Genomic DNA, 12312 nt, shown 5'->3' on the forward strand with positions numbered 1-12312 from the left:
CAAGTTCATGCAGGAATGATTGTATGACATTGCCCCTTCAGCCAAAATTAGTTTCTTTTGCACAACAAAGGCAAAATAAAGAGAATCATCCTCTTCCCACCCCCAGTATGATTTCCACATCTTCAGACCTCTAAAAAGGTTACTGAATGGATACTGATTCCAGTCAAAGAATGAAATGTTATCAACAATTGATTTCTGTGTTTAAAAGAAATCTACATGATAGGCATTCTGCACTTGCTCACACACTGAAATTCATGTCTTAATAGTAATAGTGACATTTTTGTGAATCAATTTAATAAGATCAAAAGAGTGCTCTCAAATGGATTTCTACTAAACTCTCCTTAACAGAATGCAATTCATTATACAGAAATGCCACAGTTAAGTAACAAGTTATTTTTAATCCTAAAAATAACAACTTATAAAAATAATGTTAATGCATTTTTTCTGATACATACTATCTCAATTTTTAGCAAAAATACTGATTTTATTAAAACCTGCTTATTTCAGTGTTATTGTAACAGTGAAAAGTTTTTTTTTTTTTTTAATAAACTAAGTTTGAGATATTTAAATCTGAAGAAATGCATTCAAAACAACCGGTAACAAAATTTTCAAAATTAATAGATGTTTTCAAAATTAATAGGCAATACAGACCCATATATATAGGGTGTCATAAAAAAGGTATACACACTTTGGTTGTTAATAACTGCTATGTTTATTTTTTAAAATTTAATTTAATAATTTTATAATTAAGAGTAAATGTTACAATACAGATATGATATAAAAGCATCACGTTTTATGTTTAAATGATGCATTATCTCATGTGTTCAAAATGTCCTCTATTCTCATCAATTCTTTTCTTTTTTCAGGTGAAAATTGGCCTTAGAAACGGATAATGACAGACTTACATTTGAACAACGAAAATTTGTACTGAAGTGGTACTGGAAGTGTGAAAACGTAAATGAGGTACAGAGACAGTGGAAAATTGAATTTTTCTACTGTCCTCCAAGGCGAATTACAATTTCACGTATCCATATGCATAAATGGATGTGAAACTGATGGTACTGTGCAAAATGTACACAAGCAACGATCTGGTAGACCGCTAACATCTACAAGCACCAGCAAATCTGAAGAGGTGCTATAATGGTTCCTACGATCACCAAGAAAATCTGTCCAACAAGCAGCTGTTTATGAAACAGGAATCACAAAGTTAAGTGTTCAGAGCATTTTAAAGTGTGTAAAATTCAAAAGCTACATCCCAAGATTAGTGCATGCCCCGAATGAAGATGATCCTGATCATAGAGTTGAATTTTGCAAGTGGTTTCTGTCAAAATTAACAGAGGACCCACTGTTTGTCAATAAGACTGTGTGGAGTGATGATGATGAAGCAACATTGAATGGTACAGTCGACCATCACAATTGTACATACTAGTCAACATAGAATCCACACATTACTGTGGTAAGGTGTGTAAATTTACCAGGTCTTATACCAGGTGGTGTGGATTATCATTTTTATAGGCAAAATTCAAATTCAATTCAAATTCAATTCAATCTTAAAATTCAAATTCAAATTCAATTCAATCTTATCAGCAAAATTCAAATTCAACTCAATCTTATCAGCAAAATTCAAATGAATTTGCTGTTAAATTCAAACTAATTTTATAGCATGTGTTCTTGAGCATACAGACCATGTCGGAAACAGAGGCTACATATTGCAAACTTTCACATAATTTTGATGGATGACTTCAGACGAAGACATTGAAATTACGAGTTATATGGCAAGATGGTATTTCATTTTATTTCATATTATTTTAGTTTGCTTTCACTTTATTCTATTTTATTGTATATTATTTTATTTTACCTCATTTCTTTTAATTCTTGATTTTTATCTTATTACCTTCTCATGTATACCATAGATTCGATAGTAACAGCCTTCTATACACTTTCAATATATATATTACTATATATATAATATCAGTGTAAATACACCATAGTTTACCCATACGTTTAACTACATACAGAGTGACCAACCGGGCTAGCCAGATGGGTAAAGTGCCTGCCTGGCAACCCAAAGGTCGTGGGTTTGAATCCCGCCTCGGGCTTCTTTCAGAGTAAAATGCAAAAACTTTGGGAGGTGCATTATGGCCACAGAAGCCGATGCGTCAACAACTAAAAAAAAAAAAAAACATACATAGTGTAACGGCATCATTTAGATTTTTATCTCATATTGTGGCTACCTTCACAACGAGATACCAGGTATTGCACTACTTCAAATAAATAATGCTTCTCTAGTAGAGGAGACAACTGTTATTTATTCTCAGGAGGCACCACCACCACCTCCCAGATGAGTTTTGGAGTTTGTTGGCTCACTCATCAGTGGGCAGGCAGGTACTCTGATAATGCAGACATGCCAAATGGTGAAGATAATGATAATATGTTGAAGACTAAATGCACAAGACATAATATGTTATGGGTAGAAATTAAGTATATAATATCAGTGTAAATATGCCGTAATTTACCCATAAGTTTAACTACATACATAGTGTAATGGCATCATTCAGATTGCAATACCTGGTATCTTGTTGTGAAGGTAGCTACAATATGAAATAAAATATAAACAATGCCATTACACTACGTATGTAGTTAAACTTATGGGTAAACTATGTTGTATTTTGTTAAAAATGCATTTATTTTTAACCGTATTGGTACATTCTTAGAGAGCACAAGGGCCTCATACTTTCACTGCGCTGTATCTGTCATACAATATTTACTTCACCGGAGAAGGCAGAATTACTTTCGTTTTTCGCATGGGAGCAGAGCCGCACCCACGAAATTCCAAAACCACCGTCCGACGCCTGCCGCACGTTATTTATTCGTTGGAGCGGGCAAGCGTCTGAGTGTATTGTTGACCGAAAACAGAAAAGTCGCGGCGCTAGTCATAAAAACAGGGGAGTTAGATTTTCGGAGAACACTACTAGTATTGTGTTTGATTCAGGCATCAGCAGAGTGTTTATTATTTCATAGTTTCTTGTGTCGGAGTAGACGATTTTATGTCCGTTTTGGCCTTTGGGCGAGCCTCATACAAACATGTAATTCTTTCAACGACTTTCATAAATCGGATTTTCGGTTGAGTCTGAACACTGTAAAGCTACAGTTCCCCAGATGTTTTTCCGCTTGACGAAACTAACTAGAGGGGAAATAGGGGGGAGGCAGTTCGGTTAACAGTTAGGGTGTGGGGATAGTTGAGGTCGGAGTTCGAGGGAGTTGGAGCTGAGGCTGAGACAAGTGAGTTGGTCGGCGAACGAGCTGTGACCTGTAATATGCAGTTAGCGGAGTTTAAGTTAGGAATTTAGTAAGATAGAGAGCCGTCGCTATGATAATCTTTTGTAGAATGTGAAGAAAATATTCTTAGGAAGAGAAAACGAAAAGTCGGAAGAAGAAGAAGGCAAAAACTCGTTAATGAGATATAGGAAGGAATCGAGATGAACTACTGTCCGGTAACTACAGTTCCTGAGGCGATGCTGAATTATTCGGGTAAGTTAACCCTTGTTATTTAATTATAAACGAAACTAAATTGCGCTAAGTCGAACATACTCCCATTCCCCCTTTTATATATTCTTTATGTGCTAAAAGACATCTATCCTCGCGCACACTCATACTTTGATGAGAGTTTTGTTATTTTACTTAGCATTTCATATTTAATAGATACTGTAACTTGTACATGAATGCCGGACGGTATTTAATTAGAATTAATTATAATTAAATATTAAAACTGAATAATCATAATTAACATTAAAACTGAATATTATAATTAAATATTAAAACTGAATATTATAATTAAATATTAAAACTGAATATTAATCATGGCCTACAATCTTACATGTTCCACCAATGTGGTGTAATATTCGTCAGCTACGCGATGTATGAACGCTCTTTGGCTGTCGAATGTTCATGAAGAACATAACAAGTTGCAAACCCATACCATTATTAATTAATCCGTTGGTTACCTAAATATGTAAAGGTATAAAGCTCAAGGCTATTTTACTAAAGACTTATACACTGTTTTGTCTAACTGTATTTTGTAACAATTTAGTATGTTTAATAAACCATGTTTTGTTTGCTAATTTTCTGCCTATTGATTACTCTCTGATGACACATGATTTCTTTGAATGGATTACTGATAAAGAACTGTTAAGGCGGCGCTTTTGATTCTAATCAAATAGAAAGGAGTCAAAGGTGAAAATCACACAACGCAATCTTTGATGTTGCAGACTAGCTCAACGTCCATCTGGGTTAGTTTTCAGAACACGGGATTTGTCCTAACTAACTGCTAGACGATTACATGAAAGCCAGGGTTCTCCGGATATAAATATTAGTGTAACTCTTGCAAAGAACATTTGATACCTAACTGACACAGCACACCATAACTGAGAATTGCTGGGACCCTAGCAAGTTATACACTACAACGGAGAAAAGGCCTGCGCAACAATTTACACCGATATTATATACTTAATTTCTACCCATAACATTATGTGCCTTGTGCATTAAGTCTTCAACATATTACTATATATATATGGGTATTCAATGTAACCCCTTAAAGGTACATATGAAAAGAGGTATACAGTTATTGAAATGGTTTCAGTAACTACAAAATTAATAAATCAGGTATGACAGATGCACCTAAAAGTGCAAAGCAGCATTAAAGGATGCAAGAGTATATATAAGTAGTATTAATATATTGAATTAATATGCATAAATGGATGTGAAAGTTACACAAAGTGCTAGTAACTAGAAAGGTAAGGAAAGTAGAAAAATAAGTGTAGTAGATTTGTGAAAGGTGAAGGAATGTTAATATCCTAGGGTTATGATGAATTAAGAAATTTATGGACTGAATTACCAAGCCAATATAAAGTAGGGGAACTGTAAAGTAAAATTAGTACATAAAAATACAGTGAAAATTCTCCTAACGGACACCTCTTGTTAACGGACATCTCTCTACAACAGACATTTTCAAATTCCCCAACTCACCTCTATTGGTTTTAACGTGTTTGCAGCTTCTGTTTAGCGGACATTCTCTGTAACGGACGTGGACGGGCAATCTGCACTGTTTCGTTTAGATTAGCACTTAATTTGATCTCCCCACTACGGACAGCGAGCGAGCTCACGGCCCTTTTCTATTTCCGATTCTCTGAATTTTATCAAGGTTTACGTCGCGGTTCTAAACCCTTTTTCAAGAATTTTAAGGCACGTGTAAAACTTCTGATGAATTCGGTGAGTGCAGGGGGGGTGATTATGGTCAGCCTTTCGTCTTTTCTGTTTCAGTTTTCAGTTTTGTTCAGTGTCGTGTGAAGTGCATAATGTCTTCTCGTAAACATTTAACTTTAAAAGATCAAGTCGAACTCATTAATGCGTATGATCGGCAAAAAAATAGTTTGTAATCTTGCTGCAAAATTCAAAATCGGGAAGACGCAGGTAAGCGACATCCTAAAGAAAAAAAATGAACTGCTCAAACAATTTTGGCAACACGGAAATGATCAGGTTCAAATATCATTCCCGAAAACTGTTGGACTTCAAATTGACAATGTTATGCATGAGTGGTTTTGTCACGAAAGTGCTAAAAAAATTCCCATTAATGGGCCTATTATTAGGGAAAAGGCTTTGGAGGTTGCGAAATCTATGGGAGTAAATGAGTTCAAAGCTTCCGTGGGATGGCTAGACAAGTTCAAAACTCGGCATAAAATTTCTTGGAAAACCATAAGTGGTGAAGGTGGATCTGTTGATACTGGGGTTGTAACAGAGTGGACCATCAAATTGGAAGATTTATGTCGTGATTTTGAAGCTAAGGGTATTTACAACTGTGACGAAACAGGGTTGTTTTTTAAAGCTCTTCCTGAAAAAACAGTGAGTCTAAAAAACGAAAAGTGCCAGGGCGGAAAAATTTCTAAGGTACGCTTGACTGTACTATTGTGTACAAATATGTTGGGAGACTTTGAACAACCTCTTGTTATAGGAAAACCACAAAATTCTCGTTGTTTCAAGGGCATAAAGTTGAATCTTTTGAATGTTGACTGGAAGTCTAATAAAAAAGCGTGGATGACACGAGATATCATGAGCGAATGGATAAGTCACTTTAACCAAAACATGATTCGTCAAAACAGAAAAATTATTCTTTTCGTGGATAATACTGCATCTCACCCGCACATTGAGTTGTCCAACATTCAAATCGTTTTTCTGCCACCAAACACATCTGCAGAGTGTCAGCCCTTGGATCAAGGGATAATAAAAAAATTTAAACTTCACTACACAAAACGTGTTTTAAGACATCTCATTGCAAACATGAACAATGTAACATGTGCGATTGACCTTGCAAAGAAAATCAGCATCCTAGATGCGATCCAATGGATTTCCTCTTCAGTAAACGCAATTAGAAAACAAACTCGTGAACTGTTTTGTAAAGTCTGGCTTCTCAAACGCAAAAATTGAAGTTGTAAACAGCAATGTGGAGCACCAAGAAGAACAAGAACTTCAACATCTATTGATAATGTACGATACTTCATCTACAAGTGACCCTGGCTACAAAGATATAGACTCGAACCTCACTACAGAAGATGGTGCTCTAGATATCATCGATATTTTTCAAGAAGTTCCTCATGAGGATGAAGAAATGGAAGGAGGTGATTCTATCGAAGAACATATTAACGACGAACCACCGATGAAAATAGAAGAAGCGCTCATACAAATCAATTTTAAAAATGTTTTTCGCCGCTGAAGAAGATACTGAAGGACTTTCGATGGTTTCTTCAATCCAAACAAATGTTGAAAACAAAATTATCAGCCTGAAGAAGGTGCAGAAGAAAATAAGTGATTACTGTATGTATTTTTCTTAAGATAAAGTCATAATATGCATAGCACAATTGTATGTATATTATTTACAAAAATATTGTTCAAAATCTGTATATATTTTAATTTAATTTTACATTAAACGTTTAACGATTTTTCTTTCTTTTTTTTTTTTTCTCCCTCAGACTTCTTGTCAGCGGACACTTCTCTCTAACGGACACATTTTCATTCCCCATGGCTGTCCGTTAAAGGGAAGTTTCACTGTACTAATAAAAAGCAAATAAAAATAAAATGAGGTAGCTGTCATCAGATATGGGGAGAAATATTTTTAGAATATAGTCAAATATAGGTAATGCAAATATGCTTGATCTGATGTCAGCAGAAATAAATATTGATACATGATCAGGTATTTCATCAAGAGGACTACACCTGACCATGTATCAGGAACTGTGTTTCTATACTTGTCCATAGTAGTAGAAGAAAAGTGAAGGGCAAAAAGGAACAAAAATGAAATTAGCACTTTCTAATACAGTATGGACAAACAGTCCCAATGCAGTGTAATTTATTTAGGTAAAAATAATTTAGTTAGAATAAAAATGGTTAATATCAATATGTAGAATTTAGTGTAGGATTTAATTTTGTATAGATAGGAAATCAATGTATTTTATAAATAGATTTAGAACAAGCTAATGGTATAAGGGTGAGGTATTAATTTAAGGGAGGGGAAAGGAAATAGGAGTATTTTATTTAAATAATTGCCAAAAAAAGCAATAAAAGTAGGATAGTAGGAACGTTTGTATCACTCTTGTATTACACTAATAGTTTAACGAACAGGAAGAACTTTAGAAATAGACAGCAGAAAGATAAAAAGCATAGAAAAAGTTATTAAATGACGCTAAGCTTGCTGGGGCTGTGAAGCCCAACCTTATAGTACTCTGGCATTTGTAAGTGTTAGTATATTGTTGTTGTTGTTATTTGGTTTTTTGGAGCAAGGCCATATTGCTCCGAGGATATGCGGTGGTCATTCCTTGACCTTTCCACATCCTCCGTATTTCTAACCCTTATTTGCAATGGTATGTTACATTAATGACTAGCATCAGGATAAATGATGACTATGAGTACTATAAGCCCAACCTTATAGTACTCTGGCATTTGTAAGTGTTAGTATATTGTTGTTGTTGTTATTTGGTTTTTTGGAGCAAGGCCATATTGCTCCGAGGATATGCGGTGGTCATTCCTTGACCTTTCCACATCCTCCGTATTTCTAACCCTTATTTGCAATGGTATGTTACATTAATGACTAGCATCACAAATAAAAATATAAGCAAAAGACATTTATTAATAGTAAAGGCAAAGCTAAGTAATATTTGACAGGTGCTCTCAAAATATTCCAAAATGAGCATTTGCAACCTTTATACAACAGTTTTGGTAACACAACAATTATGGCTGAAATGTTATCAGAAGCCCTCAGTTTGCTTCAGTTTATCATTTCAAATGGAAAACAAAATGAAAAGTTCACCACGTGCAAACTAATATTAGTTGAACCACCTCTGGCCCTGATGACAGCAGTATGCTGTCGAGGCATCACAAGATCAATTTCTGAAGATAATCAACTGATATTTCGTGGTTCCAAACATGAATTATGAAGTTCAGGAAGAGTCTTTGGCTTCTTTCTGGCAACTGCAGATTCCACATGATGCCAACAGTTCTCTATAGGATTCAGATCCGGCCGGGCTGTTTCCTGCCAGCTAAGAGTTGTAATGAACCATTCTTCCAACCATTTTTTCACCTGTAACAAATGTAACACATTACTGTCAAACCTGTAACGAAAAAATGAAGCTAAAGTAACTACAGAAGTGCCTACTTACACTTTTCACCCAATGACAAGGAGTAGAGTCGTCCTGAAAGATGCAGTTACTTGGCAGGTTGAAATGGTCTCTAATGGTTGGCAGCAATTTGCCTTCCAATATAGCCAGGTATCCATTTGGCATTTATGGAACCGTTTATAAAATGCAGGTGACCTACTCTGCGATATGAAAATGCACCCTCATATCATTTGACTGGTAGAGAATTTCACTGTAGACACCATACAGTCTGGATGATATTCTTCACCACATCTACAGTGAATCGTTTGTCTCCCATCAGAGCCATGCAGGTTGAATTTCTTCTCATCCGAGAAAATAACTGATTTCCACTCCTTGGGAGGCCATTTGACATGCTCCTTACACCACATTAATCGGGCCTTTTTCATTTTTTGTGTAAGGAGGGGCTTCTTCTGACTGTTACTGCACTTGCTATCACTCCTGTATGTTCTTCCCATTCTCTTGTTAGCTCAGACGAAGAAGCTTTACGGTTTTTAAGGCATAAACACTTCAAAATGCGGTCCTGTTTTGGCGGAGAGACTCATTTGCATCTGATTCCTTTTTTTCTTCCAGCAAAACCAGTATTCTTGAGTTTGGAAAGAAATCTCACTGCTGACTGATTACAAGACTCTATAAGAAATATGACAGGAAGAACATCCATCCTCACGTAAAGCAACAATAGCACTCTTTCTTCATGGCATCAACTCCAGGTTACTCGCCATCCTGACACAAGCAAGGAATGAATGCAACTCTTGCAGAGTGTGCTTATATAGCTGAAAGTAACAGCTGATGCAATATTACATCATCACCTATGTGTGTCAATCTTATTTGATGGAATTTGTAAGAAATATTGCCATATACTTACATTATTCAGATGACAATTACAATTTTAAGGGGTGATGCACTTTTTTTGAACACCAGTGTATATAGGTATAACTATAATTTAATGTTACAATAAAATGAAATGAAAGTGTGCCAGTAGCATGGTAAACCAGTAGAGCGATGAAGAATTTAACATATAAAATTAAGAATATAGTACTGTTGGAGAAACAGTCTTAAATAATTTAGAAAATTTAACGGTGGCCCCCCCCTTGCTAAGCACAAGTTTCCAAATTGCGTGAAATATCACTATATGTAAATGTAACCGACCAACATACCATAATATCGAATTGAACAGAAAAGGCTGACCATTATGCCCCATCGCGTCAGTGGACCACAAGGCCGTAATGGTCAGGGAACCACTACATTTTGAACGGTAGAAAAATCCATGACACAAAAGGATTAAACTGCCAATACTAGGATTAAACTGCCGGTGCAGTAGATTTGTATAATGGAGGTCTATATGTAGTGTTAAAATAATAGGACAGAGAAGCAATACTCACATGAAAAAACAAAACTACTGAACAGACAAAGCAACTGTTAAACTTATATATCTGGAAATAAATTAGGCTACAGAGGGCAGCACAGACACAGTGTTAGCAATTCATCACACTATTGCCATGTAAATTTAACTCTAATTAAATCCAAATGAATCGAATATTAGACAGCAAAAATAAGTGCAAAATTAAGTGAAAATATAAAATAAAGATAGTGGAGCAGACATCAGTGGCAGCAAATATGCAAAAACCACATGTTGCACATATTTAACTATAATTTAATGTTACAATAAAATGAAATGAAAGTATGCCAGTAGCATGGTAATTCAGTAGAGCAATGAAGAATTTAACATATAAAATTAAGAATAGAGTACTGTTGGAGAAACATTCTTAAATGATTTAGAAAATAGAGACCAAATTAAAAGAAAATTTAACGGTGCCCCCCCCCCCCATTGCTAAGCACCAGTTTCTGAATTGCATGAAATATCACATATAACAATACTGAACTAAGTAAAATATAGAAAAATAAGTAAGAATAAAAAGTCGAACATACCATAATATCAAATTGAATAGAAAAGGCTGACCATTATGCCCCATCTCATCAGTGGACCATGAGGTCATAATGGTCAGGGAACCACTACATTTCGAATACGAGACAAATCCTGCCACTGATGTCTGCTCTACTATCTTTATTTTTTATTTTCACTTAATTTTGCACTAATTTTTGCTGTCTAATATTTGATTAATTTGGATTTAATTAGAATTATATTTACATGGTAGTAGTGTGATGAATTGCTAATGCTGCATCTGTGCTGCCCTCTATAGCCTAATTTATTTCCAGATATACAGTCGATTCCGGTTATTTGGGACAAATCGGGACTAGTGAATTTTGGCCCGATTAAGTGGCTGCCCCAATTATCCGAAGTTTCACGTAAAAAAAAAATTAAAAATACAATGGTCCCCCTCTTTACAATTGGTTCGCTGTACAATCAAATCACGTTACGATGGAGTCACCATAGTAAAGTACCGTTTACTATACGATGTGTAGTAAGTGCCGATCATTGTGATCACGTTTGTGAATTCAATTTTAATTCTATTAAACAGCGATTCTAATTAGCGAAAATAAGAGGAATATTATCCACAGGCTATAAAAGTAAGGATATATTAAGCACAAATTTACCCTTTATTACCTTACCAATTAAAAAATTAAATGATACGTGAAAATCGGAAGAATATACATGATAATCGGAATAATTAATACGTACTGTAATATGTACATACTAACTAGTTGACATTTCTGTTCACTGACATTTGTGGGTGGGGGTAAAAATTTAAAACAGTAAAAAGATAAGCAATCAATAACAAAGAACTTGGCACACACACAATTTGCAAGTAACACGATATGCGCAAGTGAGAACGAAGTAACAAGTTAGGAAGCTTTAAAAATAGGAATGAAGAAAAGATTCTGAAAATTAATTTTTTTATATGATTGGAGATTCCATGAAAGTGTAAACGCATTTAACCATAATAACCCACAGAATTCCAGCTGTCAGTATTATCGCAAATTCAATAAGATCGAGTTTACTATCCGTTTATGATAGATTTCACTAACAGAAAAGCCCAATAAACAGGTGACAATTGTTTTTATTGTTTTATGGTTGTGACCTCCAGAAATCTGACTGAGCCACGTGATACGGTTGGAGACAATCGTAGGGTAATCTCCAGTGCTGCGGTCTCCTGCCCCGATTAAACGGCATGTTGTCCCAATTAAGCGAAGTAAATCCTGGCTATTTTCTCAATTAGGTTCTGTTTTTTAAGTTTTGCCCAAAATAAATGGCTGCCCCAATTAACTGGTGGCCCTAAGTTTAGCAGTTACTCTGTCTGTTCAGTAGTTTGGTTTTTTCATATAAGTATTGCTTCTCTATCCTATTATTTTAACACTACATATGGACCACCATTATACAAATCTACTGCACTGGCAGTTTGATCGTAGTATCATTCTTTTATGGCATGGATTTGTCTAGCATTCGAAATGTAGTGGTTCCCTGACCATTATGGCCTCGTGGTCCAATGACGAGATGGGGCATAATGGCCTTTTCTATTCAATTCGATATTATTTGATGATGTAAGAAGTGGGGTTTCCCCAAGGATCAGTATTAAGACCACTGCTCTTTTTGATTCTCATAAATGACATTGATAAACGGATGGAGGGTGTGATGTCTAAATTTTCAGATGAT

At 35.3% G+C, this 12312-nt stretch overlaps 1 protein-coding gene across 1 annotated transcript in view; it reads right to left on the bottom strand.

Moving 5' to 3' along the window:
• LOC150083867 (leucine-rich PPR motif-containing protein, mitochondrial-like) overlaps positions 1-12312 on the bottom strand; it is a 314087-nt gene that overhangs the window by 112051 nt on the left and 189724 nt on the right. The window lies entirely within an intron of this gene.

This window comes from Mastigoproctus giganteus, chromosome 6 (assembly GCF_048544385.1).
Source record: "Mastigoproctus giganteus isolate SK-2022 chromosome 6, ASM4854438v1, whole genome shotgun sequence".
Taxonomy (NCBI): domain Eukaryota; kingdom Metazoa; phylum Arthropoda; class Arachnida; order Uropygi; family Thelyphonidae; genus Mastigoproctus; species Mastigoproctus giganteus.